This window comes from Periplaneta americana, chromosome 5 (assembly GCF_040183065.1).
Source record: "Periplaneta americana isolate PAMFEO1 chromosome 5, P.americana_PAMFEO1_priV1, whole genome shotgun sequence".
NCBI lineage: Eukaryota > Metazoa > Arthropoda > Insecta > Blattodea > Blattidae > Periplaneta > Periplaneta americana.
In genome coordinates, this window is record NC_091121.1 from 63,966,034 (window position 1) to 63,972,033 (window position 6,000).

Here is a 6,000-nt window from a genome sequence, read left to right on the forward strand (position 1 = left end):
GCAAACGAAAAGTATTGGGAATAAATTTGAGTAAGGAACAAAATAAGGTTTCCTTCCCAGGCAGGATTCGAACCACGAAAGTCTTAGTTACCAGTCTATCGTGCTCTGGAGTGAACAAGGCTCTGAAATCAGCTACAAGGGTCGGTTTTTTTTTGCCACTACTGTACATCTATTATCAGGTAGTACATCTCGCTTGACAATATGTGTGAGCGGAAGAACAATTGTTTGTATACATCTGATGTCTGATTAGTGGAATATATAGCTAGTCAGCGATGTAGGATGTAATGGAGGGAGAAAGGAATCAGGATCCCTGTGGTCATTGATATTGTTTGGCTGATGTCATTGTGATTAAATATATTTGAAAAAGTTTTGACAGCATGTTATTATTACATTCTACTAGTTTTTCCTCAATATTAAGATAAATGGATCGTATGCGGAGACAAAGAGGAAGAGGAAAAATATGAAAGATTGGAGAATGCTGGGTAATAATATTTTAAATTATTATCAGACTTTTCTGAAATGGACTACTTCTAAAATTTACCTTGATATTATTTCTTTTTTTTTTTTCGGCCTGCCTCGAAACTCCTGAAGTACATTTGTGGATCGTTCAGAGTACACCGGTTGAAAATCGTTGGTATAGGACTTTTTAAAGTCAGTAAGATTTTTGTGTAGTTAGTGATAATAGAGAGATGGTAAAAAAATATAAGAGAAACCGAATTACTGGAAAATTTACTGCAGCCTATTTGTTGTCACATTTCATAGGGTATGTTGAGATCGTACCCTAGCTTTTAGAAAAGAAGTCGGTTAAACTACAGTTGAAGAGAAGTGTTTCTAAGACTGCTTATAGTTATGAAGATAAAAAAAAATGTCAAGTATTTCTTGTAAAGAGTAGCTTAATTGATATAAAATTTCGTTCTATAGACTGGGGCACAGTAAATATTTTCATACATCATTTTCACGCTTATTTCTTATTTATTTATTTTATTGCTAGTAAGTTTGAAATTAATATAAGTTAATACAATGTAAGATAAATTATCCCATTCCTGAATGAGTAAGACTCGTGCTCAGGAAGGGATTCCAATACAGACAAAAATAAAATTAAAATTGAGAGTGAATGCTGATTAAAAAGTGTTTAATATGTTTAAACCTAAACTATAAATCCAATACAAATTTTCTTTTTATTAATTTGGAGAGCATTTGTGGTTAAAATAATATTAGAATAAAATTTGTTTAATAATCTGGAACCTCGACTCATGCTATGATAAAAAGCTGCATTGGTTTACATTTAGGCTGCATTGATTCTCCAGCCTGTGCCCTGCCTTGACTGTCCCGAAGATTTTCCCCCACTCATCTCTCTCCAGCGCCCTCTGGTTCCATCCTATGACAGTTGCAGATATAAGTTCTTCCTCAACTCTTTCAACCATCTTAATGGCTGTCGTCCAACTCTTCTGGTATAACGAAAATGTTTGTAACAATATACGCGCATTTAAACAAACTACACAAATTTTAACCTAGAAAAAGAAAAAGAGAGACACAATTTATAATTGTTCGAGCGTATGCCAGTAGAAATGTCAATGTTTCTTTATGACACGAATATGTGCGTCAACAAGAAAGGTAAGAAATAAAAATACTTTATGAATAAGTTAGGAGGTGAGAAAAATTAAGTACTCTCTAAGAATCACTCTTGATCATGATGAAGAAGAAAAAGAAGAAGAAGATTGTATTGATGAAAATTTAAATTGTTTTATTCAACGACGCTCGCAACTGCCGAAGTTAAATCAGCGTCGCCGGTGTGCCGGAATTTTGTCTCGCAGCAGTTCTTTTACATGCCACTACATATAGTGACAAGAGCCTGTCGCATTTAAACACACTTAAATGCCATCGATCTGGGCCAGGATCGAACCCGCAACCTCGGGCACAGAAGACCAGCGCTATACCAACTGCACCACCCAGGGCGATCTTGTATTGATGATGATGACTCTGTTGGTAGAGATGACATAATGATGGCATGACGTTAACTTGTCCTTCGGCCTCTCCTGAGGAAGGAAATAATTTTTATTCTAATCATGGTGCATAAATTCCATAAATGACGCTGGCAGCCCATTCTGTTAATTATCGAAAAGTCTGAATACTTTTCCGGCGGTATTGCGAACATAAGAGCGGTACTAAGCATTAACGTGTTTCTTGTGCAGAGGTCAGGGAAGCGTGTAACTTACACTTCCCTACGCTCCTTAGTGGCATGTAAAGCTGACAACTTTTCCTTATTGTTCTCTTATTTTTGAATTGTTACAAATACAGCACACCGGATGCGGAACTCTTCTACTCCTCGCGACCTTGTCGTAAGCACGAGTGACGCTTTTGTTCGCCGGAAGAATACAATGTTTAGAATCTTCACCTTGTTCAGCGAGACAGCGAAGTTCCCTTTGATTAGCTATTGAAGGCCACTTGTTACGTTCAGGAAATAAACAGTTCTTCTTCTGTTTCTTCTTCTTCTTCTTCTTCTTCTTCTTCTGCTAGGTGAATCTTAAAGTTCTATTTTCTTTCAGAGATTTTTTATGTATTTATAGGAAGTCGCTACTCCTCAGCTAGGTATTATTATTATTTTACACAACGCAGAACTGCACACATGTATTCTTTACCTGACATAATTAGGAACGTTAAATCCAGACGTTTGAGATGGGCAGGGCATGTAGCACGTATGGGCGAATCCGGAATAGCATATAGTATTAGTTGGGAGGCCAGAGGGAATAAGATCTTTGGGGAGACCGAGACGTAGATGGGAGGATAATATTAAAATGGATTGGGGAAGGTGGGATATGATGATAGAGACTGGATTAATCTTGCACAGGATAGGGACCGATGGCGGGCTTATGTGAGGGCGGCAATGAACCTGCGGGTTACTTAAAAGGCATTTGTAAGTATGTATGTACTATTGTTGTTATTATTATTATTATTATTAATATTGCTCGAAAGTTGATGAAATATCATTTCTTTCTGAGACATCAAAGACAATGCCGGATGCAATAAAAACTCATTTCATTTCAACACGAACCAAGATAACCTACTCTTATTTTGCATTTTTTTTTGCATTTTCCAGTCTTTTATTATCTATTTATTTATTTATTATTTATTTATTTATTCTGGTGTAGTTAAGGCCATCAAGCCTTCTCTTCCACAACACCATTGGTAATTGTTTAGAAAATGGTCTATTTTTTGTTGCATTTTTTCCCCTTTTCTGCTTTTGAACGGACTTTTGTTTTTACAGTGTACTCGTAGTCTATATTCGAGAGCCTACTGCAGATTGCTTATCCAGTTCGATTGCATCAAACAGGAATTTTCTTTTTGCTTGACTCCTGATCACGTGTGTTACTTGCTTCCTCCAATTCAACGCATCAGAACAAATACTGCAGTTGCAGTGCCCGCATTTAGGATATTATATCTTAGAAGTTACGACGTAAAAATGCCGAAAAAAGCAACCGGCTATCCATCAAACCCTAGGCCTTACTTATTGCAATGCTGAATATGAGGTATGTCTGGGAATTTCAATTCCTTACTAATATTTGGCGTGATTTCGAAGGCATTCAACATTATTATTATTATTATTATTATTATTATTATTATTATTATTATTATTATTATTGTTGTTGTTGTTGTTAAAATCTTGGTCATTTTTTAAATTTTAATGTCCTATTTTCAGGAATTTAAGGTCATTTTTATGTTATTTTTAGGTCATAAACTTCCGAGCCCTAATTATTATTATTATTATTATTATTATTATTATTATTGTTAAAATCTTGGTCATTTTTTAAATTTTAGTGTCCTATTTTCAGAAATTTAAGGTCATTTTATAGGTCATTTTTATGTTATTTTTAGGACATCAACTTCCGAGCCCTAATTATTATTATTATTATTATTATTATTATTATTATTATTATTATTATTATTATTATTATTATTATTATTATTATTATAAGGAGAGCGAACCATAGTTCTATGTCCGTCTCAACTATTAACGCTTATTCCCAGCTAGGCACATTCTCACTCATAGCAGCGGACTGTGCTAAGTTTCGCTTTGTATCCAGATTTTCTGCAGGCAACCCCATATGTCTCTAGGCCAGCTCCCTCCGCAATTGGAGGAATACTATGAATTTGGTATTGGAATTTAGAGCAGTGGAAAGGATGCTTATTATGGGGAAATGAGAGAACCCCGAGAAAAACCCCAACTGTGACCTTGTGCATCACAACTGTTATTATGGATTTTTCAGTGTAAAATTAGAATATTCTATCCCTGACCGGACTTGAACCCGGACCGTTAATATGATAGGTTGGTGGTCTAGACTGCATAGCTAGTATAGGAATCAGGTGGCTTGGATTCATGGATCAGATATGTTATTGATATAGTATTTAACTATATTTCTAGGATTTTCACTTATTCTATATAGCTTACTTATTATTTGTAAATACAGTATTGGTGATGTTGACTATATGTTCTGTGAATGTAGAGCTATAAAAAATAATTTAAAATTTATCACTCTATCAAAGGGGAGTACGTTACATGACAATAAAAATTTTCGATAGTCTTTCTGAAGACATTAAGAATCATAACCGAAACCCTGCATTATTTAATGTAAAACTAAAAAATTATTTAATATCTCACACTTTCTATTCTGTAGATGAATTCTCGACATTTCACGGTACTGTGTAAATGTTTAATACTGTTAAAAGCTAAACATATTGCATTGTATAATATGTTATTGTTTAAGGTATTAATTCTGTACATATTTCATATTTGAATATAATATGTTATTGTTATTGAGATATTAGTTCTGTATCATATTTGCATTTTTATATCTTGAACGTAAGAATTTAACATGTTTTTTATTCTAATCTATAAAGGAACTGTAAGAATATTATGGAACGAATAAATCTGAATCTATCTCTCTGTCTGTTTGTCATTTCAGCTACATTTCTGCTTTTGGTCTGTAAATTCTATTGAAAATAAAATTTTTGCTAGCACAGGCCTACATAAGAAAGCAAATAATTTATACTTCAGAAAATTTTAGAATTGCACACTCCTTTTAATTATCATTTATTAATACTTTTATTTCCTTTTATGTATGTGTTATATTTATTGTTAATTGCGAATTGGCTGGTGCCAGGTGGCAGTATTACATGAACTAATACAAAATACATTTACATAATTGTAATACAGCAAGAAGAATAACAACAATAAGATAAGTGAAGGAAGATATTGTTTGAAGTAAATCTAATTTATCAACCTAATTAAATACATATTAACTTTATTACTTACATGCGAACTTTATAACTATATATATTAACTTAATGAGGGGATGTGGGAGGTGTACGATCATCCACTCCTCTTCTGCATTTCTTATAGTGGCTGTTGTTCGCCAGGTGGATAGTACATTGGAAGATTAGATGTGCGCAGTGGAAGACTTTTAGAAATAAATAGTGTGAATTTGTATAACAGATATAATTAACAATAATGGATAACAATATACATGAATGATAAATGAAATAACAAATAAGTATGAAATAAGCGAATGAAAATATCACAAGTTAATCTGAACAAGTACAAAAACGATATCTGAATCGTGAAAGTTTAACTAGACTGGACAAACATACTTATAGGTCATAATACAATCTAATATGCCCATCTCTCAATAATCAATAACTGACCTATTAATCATCTAGTCATTAAAACACTCTCTGAAAACACACACACACACACACACATATATGTGTGTGTGTGTGTGTGTATCCAACTAGATATAAAGCTCAACACAAACGCCCAGTCAGTAGACTAACTCAATACATGGCCCATTCGATTACAGATACCATACAATCTGACTAACCAAACTGAACGTACACATAAACTCAAAATAACACAAAGACTTTACCCAGTACGAAGCGTCACATGACTGATCACTATATAAATTACCAATATGTCTTACATAAACTATGCAGATTGGACAAACA